An 18,002-nucleotide genomic window follows, 5' to 3' on the forward strand; every position below is an offset into this window, starting at 1 on the left:
TCTGACCCTGAGTCGATGCTAAATCGGAAGGCGAGAGAATGCGAGGTGACTTGACGTGACGTGAGCGGTGTTTACAGGTACAGTACAAAGGCGGCGGGGACTCAGAGCAAGGATACATCCAACAGACAAACTGTCAAGCCCGCGTGTGTGGATAATGGCGTGGCGGGCGGCGGTGCGGGGGAGCGGGGTGGCCTCAGGATCAGGTGCACCTGTCACACCACACCACTGTCAGCGGGGCACCGCGGGTGACACCGGGGTGAGCGTAGTGCCAGTTGCCATGACAGTGTCAGCGCCGCTGCCCTGGGAGACCTCCCGCTCTGAACCCTGTCAGCGTGGTTTCCGTGGATACAGGACACCTCCGACAGTCCTGGCCGCGTCCCATAAAGGTTAATTAATACAGAGCTTCCACCTCGCCTCAGCTGCCGCCCGTGTCCTTTCCCCCGACGCCGTCCTCACCTTTGGTGTCTGCCGAGCGGACCGACATAGCGGGTCACGCGACAGGACAGCAGCCCTTGATTCTGACGAAAGGCCACGGCAAGGCGCACACCGCACAGCGGCCCGGACGCTCCACACAGAGCCGGGCAGGGGGACAAAACACAACGAGGCTACAACCAGGCCCGGATCCATCCCCCGGTCAAGGTCCACAGGTCGCCATGACGGCGGGGGCAACGAGGAGTCAACGTCAAATTCCACCTTGGAAACGAGCTGGGATCACAACTAAACACAAACTGACTCAGACGCAACTCCGTAAAGCAAATCGCACCCCAATCACATGAGATGTTACTATTAGAACTGAGCGTATAAACGGTGGACGGACTCCACTCACGTAACGCATTTCCACCGGTTTGTATCAGTCTCAAAGTGCTTCACTCAGACACACACACTCACACACACACTCGCACAACACTGCGGTTATGCAAGGCGCTGCTACAGGGCTCTGAGTACCTTGAGTTCAGAAGCCTCCCAAAAAAAACAAGGTATCAAACTCGAATCACAAGACTGGAGTACAACCCTCCCTACCTCCGTGCGGGTTTTAACCGCCTGCGTTAAAAAGAAAGAAACAATGAAACACATCCGAAGGTCAGACCGAGCAGAACCCAGACCTGTGTGCTGCTTCAGGAAGCTTCGGGCTGCCGGTGCATATTTTACACTTTTTATCGCTTCAGACAAATAAAAAAAACATTCCAGAATTCCCCCAGCCTGCGTCTCTATCAAACGTTATGGCCGGCACAGTCGTACAGCGGTTTGTGTTCACATACCACAGTTTGATTCTGGGTTCTGACACTGAAATGTGGAGTTTGCATGTTCTCCCCGCAGGAATTCTTTCACAGATATACAGCCTGGAGAATATTTTTTTAACTTCTTTAATGGATTTATTAAACTTTGTGACACATCTCATTGTTTTTGAAAATAAAAATATATTTAAAAAAAATTGGAAAAAAAACTTCTTTTCTAAAAATGCTACTTTAACTTAGTTATGAATGCAGACTTAAATGAATAAAGGTTGATTTTTTAATAGATATATTTGATTACATTTATGTGGATTGACTCAGTTGTTTTTGGTAATCGTGAATTCAGTTCAAGAACTCACAAAACACGTCTCGCCTTGTTTACACAACGATTTCAGGTGAAAACAGAAAACCTTCGCTGCGTTTTGCGTGTCTGTTTACATGAGGCTTCTACTGCTCATGCGCACCACGGCCAAATAGCTCTGCATTCATATGTGTAAATGGACAATGAAAACAAAAATAAATTACTGTTGACTTGAAATCCACAGCTTCGTTTCACATAAGATGAACAAAAACAAAACCCTTTACGTAACGCAGAGCGAGACTCATTCACAGAAAAGCCTGTTAGCAGCAGTTTCTCAGCGGACGGCTCCAGTCAGCCAGAAGAGACCTGGCTTCACCTTGCTAAGGTAGCAAAGGTCGGGGATTCTTCCTCCAGTTATTTATAAACGCCGGAGCAATGAACTTTATTTTTAAGTGTCTGCGATGTGCTTGTGAATAAGTCTGAGCGGGGAGAGGAAAAACAATCTGCTCGGCTCTTTTCTGAGCTCCACAGGTTGATGAGACTCTCCAGGCAGAAGATTGGCCCATCAGCGTCAATTACAGTTCAAGGCCATCTTTAAGCTGTTGACCTAAATCTGACGACAACAAAAGCCAACCTGGTCGCACTGGACCATCTGACGTCTGTTGTCATGCTAATCTTAGATGCTCGGGATTAGGACTATTTTCCCGCCTGCGGGCTTAACGCCGCTATAATGGAGTGGTCTGGAACAGCGAGCCAGCATGTACACATGTTTACCTTCAAAATAACTAATATGCTGCGATGCAAGACCCTCCAGTTACTGAGGGAGGGAGAGAGAGAGAGAGAGCGAGAGAGTAAATGTAGATGGGAAAGAAACCCTGACACAGTTTCAGCACGGGAAACGCTGTTAATCTCTCCGCTGCTGGCAGTGAACCTTTGGAATTACAGTTGACCTTGTCTATGTTTTTGCCCAAAGGCACTTCTATAGAGAGCAGACGAGGCAGCGCGGGGACACTATGACACTGCACTATGTTGGTTTATATACGCCCAGCGCCGCCGCCGCCGCTGCTGCTCTCCCCCCACGTCGCGGACAAAGTACGAATTACTCTTTAAACAAAGTGAGGACCTTCGGGCTCTTGAGAGACGTGTAATGACAGAGCCGGTGTCAGAAAGCCCCCGCAACAGCAAGGGCAAGACGAAATATGTTCTCCTCGGTGACAAAGCTCTGTTAACAAATAAATGACCTTAATATAGGAGCGCTGTCCTCCACAGCGAGCCCCGAAAGCACACATCCCTCCTCCGCCGCCACTACGTGTGATGTGTGCATTACTATTACATTATCTCCCCCCGGTGTATACATTGAAAATGACCTTACACATCTGTTAACATGTCATCTCATTGGTGGTGGCACCCAAAAAGCCCGACCTCCGCCCCCTCCCTCCGTCGCTCCCCCAGCGCGGGACGCCGCGGCACCGATGAGCTGCTCGACGGTTTCTGTGGTGATTATCCATTATCCTTGACAATGTCAGCCAATGACAGAGCAGGCACCATTCTAAAGTGATTTTTACCCCTACAGTCGGCGACGCGCGGGCGAGAGGGAGGCTCCATCATACCCCCCCCCCCACCACCCCCGGCGGCTCCACTCTTTCTGCTTCTCTCCTCCGGTACTTAAAAGACGCCGTCGGAACAGGAAAGGTCAGATCCCCTTCCGGAGACGTGCCGATGCAGATGTCACGGATTAGATCGGGAAAAACGTGAGCTTTCCGTCTCCTCGCTGACCCCCAGATTACAACTCCACACTCCCACCGTTATCTTAAAGGGAGAAATAAAGTGAGTTTCTGAACGACCTTCATCGTCAGGAATGGTAATCCATTTAAGCCATTTAAAATGTATGAGACCAAACAAAAGAATTAAAAGGGGGAAGAGCCAAAGGAGCGGCAGTTAAAGTCAAGGTCACTCATGCCGCCAAGGCTTTTTTCCACTTGATGCAACAGCTGGTGTCCATGCAAAGCTCTGGGCGTTAATAAAAAGTGACAATGCAGCCCGAGCGGTGTGTATTACTAATGTCTGACACCAGCCGGCAGATGTGTTCCCCCTGCATTTAAGGGGAGTCAAGGTTAAAGGAATTTAAAAGGAGAGGCGATGCCTAAACACTATTATATCATGTAATCTGCAGCCGGGCCCTGCTGCACACACTCCACGGGGTAGCTCACTTACACACGCGGCGTGACCGCTATTTGTAAATTCAATATGGCCTGACATGATTAAATAAGACCAAACATAAGCTACCTGACCAAATGCAGTTGTTCCCAGCCTTTCCCACAAGTGAGTGAGCGCGCCGGCGCAAAGTTGAATTAAAAGCTCTTTTTCACCTTGAGGAAGGTAAACAAGGGAATAACATGCTACCGAACAGCAGGAGAGCCCCGGCAAGGAAGTGTTTTTCGCAGATAAGTCAATCAGGACAAAATCACAGTGAAATGCAATCCAGGGGAAAACATGCACGCCCACACAATGAGAACTAGGGCACTCTGACCCACTTCTTAGGATGCATTGACCAAACAAGTCATGCATAGCGCCACACGCCCCCGTGCGCACGCAGCCAAACCCGTGGATGTACCCCACAGAAAGGAAACGCGATACACACACACACACACACACACACACACACACACACACACACACACACACACACACACACACACACACACACACACACACACACACACACACACACACACACACACACACACACACACACACACACACACAGATACACACACACACGTTCTGTAAAAGTCAGAGCTCTTGTGTTAAGCGGCACGGAGCATCCAGTGGGAATCATCTCCATCCCACTCGGCGCTCCGCTCACATGTGAGGAACGGTGGATGCTAACGTTTCAGGGACCGCGGCGCTCCGGCTCTCGGCCTGCATCTGGCCCCAGACGAGCGGCGCGGGGGCGGCTCGCAACTTGGTCGGCACTCATCAGTACAGAGAGTTCCCGGGTCGAGAGAGAGCGAGAGCGCGAGAGAGAGAGAGAGAGAGAGAGAGAGACAGTGCACGGAGGAGCTCGTGCACACCGATGACTCATCTAAGTGTTTGGGAGTAGAGCTGAGTGGCGGCGGACCCGCACAAACCGTCCACCATGATGATGATAGTGATGATGATGATGATGATGATGATGGTATCACTGCATCCCAGACCTGCACCTCTTTTTTTTTTTAATCTCAAGATGAGACGACTGCTTTGTGTTCCTGCGACTTGACTATTTTCCAAAGTTCAGCTGTAGCATATGACTTATTTATCATCTTTGCAGAGGACAAAAGTACACTTTCATACACTGCAGATCAAATATTTCATAGTCTACCCCGGTTGCACTATTTTATAAATGTTTGGTAAAAAAAAACTGTGCAAATGTCACTTTACAAGAGTGGAGCTGCAGTTAAACATGAGGCGCTGACAACGTTTAACATTTTCACTGGCTTTCAGTAAAAAAGCTGCAGAAATTTTTATTTATTTATTTTTTTAATACACTTAAATGCATCCCGGGTTCATCCATTATTAAGCAGGTGATATTACTCAGTGGTTATATTGCAGTCTTCAGTCATACCTTGTGGATAAACTATGCAAAGACATGAGTAAATGCATTAATAATGAGCTTTTTCTAAGACTGTGTGGTTATACAATCTGACATCAGCTGGTTTATTCTGTCATTTGACATTTTTAGGTGTTTAAAGTGTTTTTTCTTGGGGAAAAAGTAAAGTATAAAGACTGGAATGCACGCTCACATCGAGCAGAATCACTCCTGAAGTGCTTTGATTGACATTATCAGGTTAAACAGTGATCAGCAGCCAAATCATTGTGTAAAAATGCGACATGTTGAGTTCTGAGTTTTGCAAAAACTTTGCAAAAGTCGCCCTAACAGACCAAGAATATAGCTCCAGACACACTCAGTGTGTGAAGATTAGATATTTCTGGTTTGTGGTTCCACCGTCTGACACCTTCAGGTTTCCTGTTGCGAAATATGGTGGAAAAAATTCAAAAGACTTTTGCGACACAAACACAAGGTGAAAGTTAACAGTAGCTTTAGATGTACTTGTTGGTGTTTAAGGTTTTCTGCGTTCATGCATGTGTGTGTGTGTGTGTGTAGCTTTATTACAAAAAACGAACAACAGCGCCAACTCACGGTCCGGCGTGCTAAAGACATTGTTTTCAGTGTTTCTGCTGTTTCCGTGGAAACAGACATGGTTTTCAAGAAGCCTTCTGTGGAAACAGTTCAATTCCACTCAAAGTGCATCGAATTGTTTGTTTCATTTGTTTCAGTTTACATCATTTGACATTTTCTGCCTAATCTGATTGAACTTTCGTTTAAAAAGGCACAAACGTCACGGTGACAGATTAGAGTGTAACCATGTGAACGGTTGTGGTTGCGCCGTCTGACTTCTCCAGGATTCTGAATCATCTCTTTTATGAGACACAGTCAAAAAGCTTCAATGATCAAATGAACCCTGGAGGTGGAAGACATGTTTGATGTCTTACATTCAGCTGCGGTTTCATTGTTTGACACTTTCTTAATGTTTTCAGGCACAACGTTTTGTTTAAACTGTGCAAGGTTTCTTTTAGAATACACTTATAGACACTAAAGGTTTATAAAAGCGTCGAATGCTTTGTAATTTCTGGTATTATTTGATTTTACAAAGTGTATTCAGTGAAATCATCTTGGTGAAAATGCTTTCATGAGACATTTTCATTCTTATGAATTCTTTTTTCTTTTGTTATGTATCACATATGAACCTTAGTATGTGCACTGAGCCTGAATTCTACCGTGAAAATAATGCGAGTCTCCGTTAAAAAGCCGTCGGGAGAACAGGAACAATTCTTAAACCGCTCATCTCTCCCGTATCACAATTGAGATTCTTGCAAAAATGTTTGTGTCCACAGTAAATATTTGTGTGCCATTTGGAAGACCCACCCAAGGGCCATTTCCTGAGCGGCTGAGAATTAGCGCATCAATTAAAACACACATACAAACACGCATACACACACAAACACATTCCTCCTTAATGAGCCGTGGCCGCCATCAATCTATACCTGATTCATTTCTATGGGGCTCCGAGGTAATCTTCTGCTTACATCGCCCGTCCGAAATGGTGCTCATTTCCCCTCCCGAAACGACACACATTTTCCATTTGTAAACACTCGGCGCTGGAAATAGGAACAGCTGATTGCCCCGCGGCCGGCGCGCCAACAGGCAGAGCCGGGCCCTTGAAACGGGCTGCGGCGGTGATGTCTGAGGGAAATGGGCCACTTTGCAATTGAGATCAAATGTCCCACTGTCAGGCTGCCCTGAAAGCCGGATAAAACCAGCTAAAAAACCCTGGCCTTTAATGAATCATTTCCATAATATCCTTGGCATCGGCCCTAAGACGGCGATCGCCGTGACTCAGCAAGATGTCCGCCTTTATTGGGTTAAAACGAGTGCTGCTCCTTTATTTCCTTCTTCACTGTGACTAATTTGGGCTGGTTCGGAGTGTTATAGCATGTGACAGAGGTCTAGGTGACAGAAAGAGAGGAGGACATATCTCTGCTATCATTTTGCCTTTCATAATGCTCCCATTGACCTACTTTCTAGTTTTTAAATCATCCTAATGCTCGCTCCGAGTGCGCCTGGAGAATGATATTACAGCGTAAAATGGCTTGTGAAGGCACATTCCATTAGAATCATCAAAAAACACAATTCCTGCTCTTTCTTTATTCTCTCTTACCTCCGTAAAGACGCCGGCTCCCCGCAATTAAAGGAATCTTTTAAATCAGTTGGACACGTTTAACCCAATAAAGCATAAAACAATTACGTGTAACCTTTTCCGAGAAAAGCTCTCAAGCAGCCCCGGTCCAGCTGGCAGGGCCGAGTCCAGCGCCTGCCAGAGAACAGGAGGCTTCAACCGGATTAGGCCTACACCTGGGCCCCCGTACCCGACCCGGCGCTCGCACGGCGCACCCAAAGAAACGGTCCTACACTCCGAACCAGAGGCCGTTTGTCTCTGGATTCCTCCGTCTGCTCGACACACCGTCACACACATCAATCCAAAACCTCCAACGTGCCATCTCAAACCGGGATTACTCACGACTTTGTGCTAAAATTTAAAACAAATTTTGAACTAACATCCATATTTCTCTCATATGCTGTGGCCAAAGGACAAAAGCACAAAAAACAAGAAAACTTGAAGAAAAACCATGGAAATAAAACAAATCAAGGTCACAGACAGTGTGAACCAAGAGGAAAAGAACAGGTTCAAAGAGCAAAGACACAAAATTCATTCAACATACTGTATATTCTTCAGCGTTTAGCTAAAATGGCAGAGACAGTGAAAACGATGCTGTCAGGATACCAGTTTGATGTTTTTCTCACAGAGCAATACGCTATAAACATTATCGTTGACGGACACGACGACCAAGTTCGACTGAAGCTGCAGGTGACTGTCAACTCCAACCGTTTCCATGGAGATGGAGTGGGAGCATTTTCAAAAACTCCTAAAGTTTTGTTTTCAGTGTCTGAGAGAACCTTCGCCATGGTAATAGATCCCAAAATGCTACATTTGGAGTATTTTCACTTGAAAACGTTGCAAAAACAGAGCCTGCATATTGTTTGGGCAAAGCCTCAGGTCCGGTTTTTTGATCTTTGGCACTCCTCAAGAGGACCCAAAAATTTCTGAATATAAATTTTGAAGGGTCCGAGAACTGGACATGAAAAGCTACACGAGTCAGTAAAATGTATCCAACAAACTCCATGAATAAGTGAATGCTAATCACCAAAAGCGTCTGGTTTTCCGGTATCTCAGGTTAAAGAAAGACTCCGGTCCTTCTCTGATCCCCACCTAAAGGGACCCGGACCCCAGATTGGGAACCACAGAATGCTGATCGGCCCCTTTGGATATTTGTTAGTTACTTTATAATGAGACCAACAGATTGGTCACCTACTGTATAAGAGCAACGAACAGGAGGCACAGACATGAAGACCAATTAAACAGTTAGAAATTACAATCTGAGTCTAGCAGGAAGAGACTGTTTAACCACAGCTGACGGTACTTTTAGTGAAACCTCAGGGCGGCGTGCGGCTCGCTGTCTCGTCACCCTGAAGGACCTCGTGCCATCCTTTTGTTACGCAACCTGGAGAAAACCCGATTGTAACCTTTATACGCGCAGCCTCAGCGATTCCGGCTCCGGTTACCGTCCTCATGCGACTCCCTTTCAAGCCAAACACTGGGCCAAACTAATTTTAGACAATTATTAAGATCGGGTGACCCGCATCGATTACACAGGAGGCTGCAAGCGAAGACCTGCCAGCGCGGCCCCGTGGGCCAAGACCGCCGGAGCGTCGCGCACAAAGAAAACCCGAAAAGCTGCTCCTGCCTTCAAAAAGCAGGTGTCCTAGATAACATGAAATGTTTCACTGGGACAGACTTAGAAACACTTAGTCCTGAATTATTCATGTGCTGATAAAATAAAGGATGCTGATAGGACGCTGACGTCCGCTCAGAACATCCACATCGCCTTCCTCTGTGCGGCGACGTGACGATGGGAGCGACGGCCGGCGTTACACCGGGGTTACAACAGACGGGGAGACGAGCCCGGACTCGACAGGAGACGTCAGACGGGAAGACTCAACTAAACATCAGACGGTGGTGGTGCTGGTGGGGGTGGCGAGACGGAGCCGACCAGCTCCGCGACGGCAAACACGTCGATCTGCAGAAACGTGGCGACTCAAAGACGCCGCCTGGGTTTTCCTGAACCGATCGCATCGCAGAAACAGGGCAGGAATTGTTTAGTCGGGATGAAAGTTTCTCAGAGTTGAGGCTCATTGATTAACCAAACAACCTCTGAAGTTCAAAGTCTCACCGAAGAAAGTTACACAAATATTGCAAAGACACACACACGACACACACGTCGAAGCCAACGGGACGCACTGAGGGCTGAGTTTAGCAGCTTTTGGCGTTTGTTCCAGATCGCACACGTTAAGATAGATTTGTGTGATTAAGGTCCAGTTTACAAAGTTTACACAGCAACACTTCAAGAGAAAACACATCATTTATTCACTTTCTTTTAGAGAAGCTTTGTGTTTAAACCTCAAAGTTTTGAAAACGATGTCCATTTACATGGAAACGGCAGAAATGCTGATAACTCCATTGTTAACATGTCAGGAAACGAGTCTGACAGACTCGAAGTGTTTTCAGAAAGTCGTGTTTTCTGTGACTTTCAGCACCGCTGTCGTGTAAACCGACACTGAAACGCTGCGGAAGCTTCCTTTCTTCTGAGAACCTCCTTCAACAAATAACTCCATGGCATTGCGCCTCACTCCATGGCAAAGCCAGAACACATGCAAACAGAGAGGACAAACAATTCGCTCAAGTTTAAGTTGAAATCAGCTGGAAGCGAGGAAAACTCCCAGCATCACATCCACTAATCTGAAGACTGCTGTCTGAATACGCTGGATTTACGCCTCCTGATGTAACTGCTGAAGGAACATCAGGAGTTTTAGGCCAAACCTCGAACACTTGGCAACGCTGAACCGTTCAAATTTGGCTGAGAGGTTAATAACACACTTTTATTTTGCAGTGTGACAAACACACAGAATTATCCCGACACGCAACCCCTGAGCCAAAAGTGTGAAAATCAGTGAGAAAACTCTTAAATGTTGAAGCTTTAAAAAGAGGAGCCTGAACGACGAGCGGCGTTTTCACCGAGCGACACGTTTCTCTGACATTTCACTGCATCGCACCATTAAAAATACATATTGTTGACATTTGACTCCTTCTGCCTCATAAATTTAAATGTTTGCGGGATTTCTAAAGATACATCGCTTGAATATTTATGTGCTCCTTTTTCGTCACATTGAAATAAGAACAAAAAGTAACATTCAGAGTGGTTATTCACAGATTTTCTGATTATAATGCTGTTATTTTCCTCATTTATAAATTAAATACAACGCGCAGCTCGGCGCTCAATCACTGCTGTAAGCAAGCATCGCAATATATATCATTATTTTACTATATTTGGCTTGTATCTATTATTAAAAGTATTTACTGTCGTATTAATAACTTATTAATGAGTGTTAGTGTCAGTTATGATGATTCAGTGACTGAAACGAAGCATTTTCCTGTGAAAACGGAATCAATCAGATGAACGGTAACAGGTTTTACTTTCTAAATGTCAAAACTGTCAAAATGAGGGTTAAAAAAGAAAGAAACTCCACAGGGTTCCACTGTAAAAGGCACGTTTTTGCTAAATTCAAAAGCAAACTCTTCACGTCCTCGAAGCTCCTTTCTTGAAGTGAGCCAAGATCAGCAGCGTCGGCACTGAGCTGCAGATAAATCCATATCCTATAGACACCGGGGCCAAACACACTTGATTTAAACTTGACCTTCTCCTTACATTTAAGCTGTTCCCTCAACCGCTGAGTCTGAGCAGCTCACACACACACACACACACACACACACACACACACACATGCACACGCGCACACAGTTTAGGACTTACGTCTTCCTCGTGTCAGCAGTGTTTGATTAACCAGATAATGAGCTACAGGCCTCACAGTCGAACAGATGTCCTATACTTTCATGTATATTCCTGGATTCACTGGTGGCGTGTAACAGCAGCGGCTCTTCATCAGGGCATTAAACTCATGATACGCACCGATAGTATTGAGTTTTACCAGTTTTAACAGTGTTCTTTCTCTTTTCGGACCCAACTGTAACGGCACCAAGTTAGTTTTCCTTTATTTTTTGATCCTATGTGTAACTCCAGATGTTTCCATGTCGTTTTTACTCGTCTACTCTCGATTTTTATGCTGTTGCCACAATATATAAACAAATACCAAATAAATATTCACTTGAAACAATCCAAAAAACACTGTCGTCCGACCGAGGTCCAACACAAACTGACATGAGACTGGTGTCAAATTACGAGAGCACGACGCTGTGTGTCAGGAGGCTCGGTCAAAATCAGTCAAAATGAGGTGGAATGAAGGAGGGTGGGGCTTTAAACTGATGAGGCGAGGGGCTCAAAGAAAGACTGCAATGAAAAAACTTCAGATTTTTAACCTTTTAAAGGGAAACGGATGATATTTCTCCACTGACAGTGTTAATAATTTAAAATTCTGCTGCATTTTGAGACAGATAAGACATAAAATTGTGACATTTCTGATTCTTGTGCTGTGTTCATTTTCAAATATATACTGAATAAATAATCTTTAAACTACTTTTTATTGCAAATAATACCTCATGTTGTGCACTGTATGGACAGCAGCATTCTGTAGAGTTTCAAATGTGAATAAATAAATGATAAAAAAAAAACCAACACCCTTCGATGGTTTTGGAAGAGTCCGATCGTTCGATCAGACCTCTTCATCGCCGCTCCTGTCCTGTCTGGAGCTTCATGATTCGGCCGTGACGCCGACACACAGTGAATGATAAGGAAAAAAACACAAAAAAAAAAACCAAAACCTGGCGGACAGCATTGACGACACAGAGCACGTAACGCATGAGCCGAACTGATCGATGTAATTGGCTTTGAATTTAAATTTCACAGTGGGAAGCATGTTGTGACCCGAGGAGGGAGAGAGAGAGAGGGAGGGAGGGAGGGAGGGAGGAGAACCAAACCCTCTGCTTCCTCCAGATCGGATGAGCAGAAACACAGGACGGACCCGCGTTCCCGTTCCCTGCTCTCATTAGTCAAACCGCCGCCGCTCCATCCGGGCACCACTTCACGGCCTCGCCGCTCAGGTGGAACGGCGCCGATGGAGAAGCAGCCGGGACGCTCAGCGTCCCTCATTCAGGACGACGCTCGCAATGTGGAAACAACACACAAACGCGGACATTCCCACAAAAATGACAGTTTTAAAGCGCGTATAAAACACACGGTGTTCATGAAGCCTGTAGCGTCAGAAAGATTTTACTACCAGACACATGTCGGCTCAAGCAGGCAATTAATAAGAATAATGTGGAGAATAAGAAGGTGAGATTGAGGTCATGCAGTTTGTTTTTAGCCTTTTGTTAGCTTTCTGTTAGCTGCGATGTTAATTGGGCTGCAAAAGTCATTAAAAATATTAGTTTCTTGAAAAGATAATAAAAGTTGGAGAGATAATTAAAGGATCATCTTCAATGTCACAAACTTTTGTCCATATTAAGTTAGTTTATTATTTTTAAATCTCATTATGTTTCCTTCAAGCCAACCAAATAATAGTGTTCTTTGTTTTTTCTTCCACTTTCTTGTTTTTCGGTGTAATTTAAGTCATCTGGACTTCGCAAAGTGCATTAAAACCTAATTAATCTCTAATATATCGTGTAGCTCCAGTCAGAAGACGCTCGGCTGGAGAAGCAGCACTGAGTAAGAACGTGGATCGCCTCCTCATGGCGCGTTACGATGAGAGTTCTCAGACTTTTTCGGCGGCTGGAGCGATCAAACGGCTTTCGGCGGAGACTGAGAGGAAGCTGCTAATTGTCAGCCGAGACGAGCAGGAAGTGATCAGACGGGGAGCGGCAGACGAGGCCGGCACCCGACTCCAACTGGCATATCATCCCGCTGTAATGAAAGAGGCAGAGAGGGAGAGAGAGGAAGACAGAGAGAGAGAGAGAGAGAGAGAGAGAGAAACCCTTTTCCGGGGGTAAATGTAGTAAAAAGCTGCTCCACAGAGCAAGAAAAGGAAGGCTCCCCGTGAGCCGAGCGCTCCGGCGCCGTTCTGCGGCTCCTCGGCCGGGAGGTGAATGCAGACACACATCATGCCCCCCGTACCTTGTCATCCTTAGCCGTGGAGGCTGATACAGGTAAAGTGCAGTAATCAATTTGCTCCACTGGCAGCGGCGCTGCTCTGGAATACTAATCAGGCTTTCCCGCCCTCTCCCCGCTCCGCTCGTCCCCGCCACCTCCTCCGCCTTTCTCCTTCCTCGTTCACCTTTCTCATGACTTGACACCGCCCCCCCCCCCCCCCCCCCCCCCCCCCCGTCCTCCCGCTCACTTCTCCGCCACGTCCGCCGCACACACACCAGCACCTCCAGTGCCCCAGACCTGACCAAACGCTAAAGGAGGGCGGGCTGTCTTCTGCACAGATAACTGCTGCCACTAATCAAGCCTACGTGCACCGGGGCGTGGGATTAAAAGAGCTTGCACAGCTTGACTCAGGCACTGAATGGTGTTAGCGCGCGCACACACACACACACACACACACACACACACACACACACAAGATCAAAATATATTAAAAAAAAAAAAAGCAAGCAAGAAAAAAAAAACCTATAGGGAAGCCTGCAGCTTCTTGTCCTAGAAACACACACACACACACACACACACACACACACACACACACACACACTGGAGCCTCAGACAAGCAAACAACACAACAAGGTCAACTTAAAAGCTGATGTTAGGTGAACATTCTCGGGCTATAAAAGAACACACACAAGGAGATTAGATCTAAATTTACTCCGCCAGTCAGAACGGGACTCGGCGGTGAAGCCACCCATCTCTATCTCTCAGAACACATGTCACGCAGGGAGCCGCAGTGTTGTGCGCATCTAAAGCGGAAAGAAGAAGAAGAAGAAGAAGAAGAAGAAGGAGGAGAGGGGGGGGAAGGAAAAAAAAAAAAGGAACAAACTCGACTGTGAATTGACAGGGCCTTAATTCCCGTTCGTTTTTCATTTGGAGAGATGGCTTACAAGGGGGGGTGGGGAGGGTCTCTACACCATATCAAACACATACCGGAGTTGCCTGGAGGCTGTAACAAAAGCAACCTCACTCACACACACACACACACACCCATATACAGGCAGAAAGAAAGTGTGTGTGTATAAGAGAGAGAGGGAGAGAGAGAGAGAAAGAGAGACAACGCCACCCTATGCATCAGCAGGGATATTTCATTATGTACATAACGAGTGCCATTAATCGCTCTTAACAAGAGGACACAACCTCACCTTGGCAGTCTCACACGCACAGCGGGAAGGTGGCGGTGGCGGAGGAGGAGGAGGAGGAGGTGGGGGGGGGGGGGGGTCGGTTAGGGGTGGGCGGGGGCATGGAAATATCTATAGCGCACGCCGAAATTAAAATTCACCACACTCAAGGACCCCGACGCCTCCTTTTGACCGACCGCAACGCGAGCGGCCCTCCGGAGAGAGGGAGACATTAAAAACACACAAGAAGAAGAAGACGGAGGAGGAAAAGGAGGAGGAGGAGGAGGAGGAGGAAGAGGAGGAGGAGGAGGAGGAAGAGGACAGGACAGGAGAGAAATACAGAAAGTGTAGCGTGGGTGTAGAGGGGGCAAAATGCCGCAGTGGCGGTTGCCAGCGGGGGGGTCGTTCATGCCCTTGACACACTGACACGGGCAGAGTGTGTGTGTGTGTGTGTGTGTGTGTGTGTGTGTGTGTGTGTGTGTGTGTGTGTGTGTGTGTGTGTGTGTGTGTGTGTGTGTGGTTGTCCTGTCATGTGACACTCTTGTCATTTGCCTGATCACCCGCCTGCCACCTGCCCCGGTATCTTACCCACCTTCCCCCGACCTCATCCTCTGATGACCCCCCCCCCCGACACACACACACACACACACACACACACACACACACACACACACACACACACACACACACACACACACACACACACACACACACACTCTTCTCCTTTTTGCCACCTATGCCCGCTGCCCCCACCTCTCTGCAGTCCCACCGCCTCACCACTAGCCGAGCGCTCTGCACCCCCCCACCTCCGTGCGCCCACACACACACACACACGCACACACACGCACACACACACACACACACCTCCCCTCCTCATCCCCCCCTCCCCCCCCAGCGGCTGTGCAGCAAGGTCAGGCGGGTCACCGTGTCCTCATCTGTAATCCGCTGCCATTCGTCAGCAGGCTGGAGGAGAGAGAGGGAGGGAGAGGGAGGGAGGGAGGGAGGGGGGAGAGCGGGGGGAGAGGCAGGCGCTCCGACGAGGGGAGAATGCCCAATTAGGCAGCTGTCACACATACACACACATACACACACATGCATACACACACACGCACACACACATATATATCTGGGCACAGCGGAGCAGGAGGGGAGGGAGGCTGCAGAATCAGCCTACTGTCCACAGACAGAGGGGCGGGGACGGTGTGTACAGGAGGCCTTTCAGCTGGGAGCATTGTTTTGGTGTGTGTGTGTGTGTGTGTGTGTGTGAGACAGTGTGTGTGGAGGTCAGCTACAGTTGAAACATGTATGAGTACGATCTGACGCGCGTCAGGAGCAGGAGGGTGAAAAAAACAAGACTTTAGAGGACACAGTAGGTTCTATCCCAGATCGATGAGCTGATCAGGTCAAAGCAGCAAAACAGCCGATCAGGAAATGAAAGAAAGAAAGAAATAAAGAAAGAAAGGAAGGAAGGAAGGAAGGAAGGAAGAAGGGCCGTGAAATCCCTTACAGTCACAGACGAACAGCAGATATCAAATGGGTGACAAATATCCCGTAATTGGATCATTCATCACCGGCGAACACATCTGTTTTGAGTAATGGGAAAACTAATCAGCAAAAATGATACAGAGACGACTCCACGCCAGGCAGCGGCAGAGATTTATGCCACCGCCGGTCCGGACTGGAGCCTGCACCTATTGATTGTTTGGTCTAAATGCTTTTTCATTTAATCAAAAGGAAAGAGTCAAAGCGGTGGCGTGCCAGCCGGGTGACGAACAGGTGCGATCGAAGTTTAGAGAGAGAGAGGGAGAGAGACAGAGAGAGAGAGAGAGGGGGAAGGTTTTTCTTTTCTTTTCCTGCATTCTTACTTTCCTCTGAATGTCAAAGTTCGCCGAGGTTCAGCGGAGCTTCAAATCCCGCTCTGAGTGGGGAGCGTTCAGAAGGGTTGCGTCACAAGTGCGAGGGACACTTATCCGGTAAATCCCGTCTGAGTAGAAAGTACAGTTCATGGAGACTTAGAGCCGGATGTCATACGGGCTGCATGCATGTGCTGCTGGAGCGCATGCAGGGGAGGCGTCCTGCCGGGTTCCGGGTGTCGGAGGGGGAGCCGTCTGCTGGCGTTCTGCTGTTCAGACTCTCAGACGGGATCAAGAGCCTCCACACGGTTTACATTTACTCTTCTTACTGAAGAACTTTGCCTCATTTCAGAAGCCACATGGAGCGTTTTCCTGTCAAAATGGAAAATCGTCACTCTTGGGTGTGTTTACACAACAGCAACGCTCGGAGCCACTGACAACGCAACTTTTTGGAAACGGCTCCCAGACTGGAAGTGCCTGAAAACGCTACGTCTCCATGAAAACGCTCTGACTCGGTCGGCAGCTTCGTAGATGAGAATCATCCATATTAGCCTGTTAAAGAGTGGTTTCATTACAAAAACAACCATCAGCGCCAACCCATGGTCTGGCACGCTAACTACACCTTTTCCAGGGTTTCTGCAGTTACTATGGAAACGGACATCTTTCTCAAAACACTGCCAGAATCTTTTCTCAAACGCAAAATGTTGTTGGTTGAATGGGGCTCGAATCTAAAATCAAAATTAATCAAAATAAAACTGCAGGATATGATATAAAAGCATTACATATTATATGTAATCATGACATCTTTTACCAAAGTTTCCTCCAGTTAAAAAGAAATTAACTGTTCATTTTATGTCAAAGTTCCTTGAATTGACTGTTTTTTCCATATAAATAAAACTGAATTAAATTGTGATGAGATTTTTTTTTCTTTTAAATTTCAAGCCTTGTAATATTTGTGAATTTTTGCAGCAACAAGCCCAAAATTTTCGCAGAGAAACAAGAGTTGCCTTAAGTTATCTCTGAGATTTTCACAGAATGCATACTGTACATATTGATACTGCGATAATGATAAAGTTTACCCATCTATAACTGAGAATAATGTTTTCTTCGTTTTACAACAGAAAAATGTCAGCACGTAAACGCTGAACACAATAATGATTTAATGCAGGATGTTTCCGTGTCGTGTTCGCTGAGCCTGCTGAGGATAACTTGTCCCGGTCTCGTGCTGTAATGAGATCTGCTTTTCCCTCATTAAACATCCAGGCGAACACACATTAGAAAAACTCAAACCAGCTGATTTCATCTGGAAAAGTAAAGAAAATCTGTTTTCAAACGCAAATCGTCAAGAAAAAAATCCTGATTTTTTTTATTCTTCTTGCCAAATGGAAACGCTGATTTTCCCTGCATTGACTTCGCTACACAGAAAAGCAAGTTTATAAACATCAAACAACATAAAATGATATATTTACTAGTAGTTACTGTAAGACTGCTGATAATTACTGAAAAGCCTTCTTCAGGGTTTAATTTATGTTGTTTTATTCACATGCACTCATGCTATTTTCTCCAGCCGGTCAAACGAGCTGATATCTTGAAATGTGCACTGAACTTTGATGAACTACATTTCAAATGTTTAAATAGTTTATTTCTAAGAACGTCTTCACTGCTATAACCTGAAACTACAACA

At 46.6% G+C, this 18,002-nt stretch overlaps 1 protein-coding gene across 3 annotated transcripts in view; it reads right to left on the reverse strand.

Moving 5' to 3' along the window:
• Positions 1 to 18,002, reverse strand: part of nrip1b (nuclear receptor interacting protein 1b) — a 52,112-nt gene that overhangs the window by 6,010 nt on the left and 28,100 nt on the right. The gene's annotated exons all lie outside the window — the stretch shown is intronic.

This window comes from Salarias fasciatus, chromosome 10 (genome assembly GCF_902148845.1).
Source record: "Salarias fasciatus chromosome 10, fSalaFa1.1, whole genome shotgun sequence".
NCBI classification, from domain to species: domain Eukaryota; kingdom Metazoa; phylum Chordata; class Actinopteri; order Blenniiformes; family Blenniidae; genus Salarias; species Salarias fasciatus.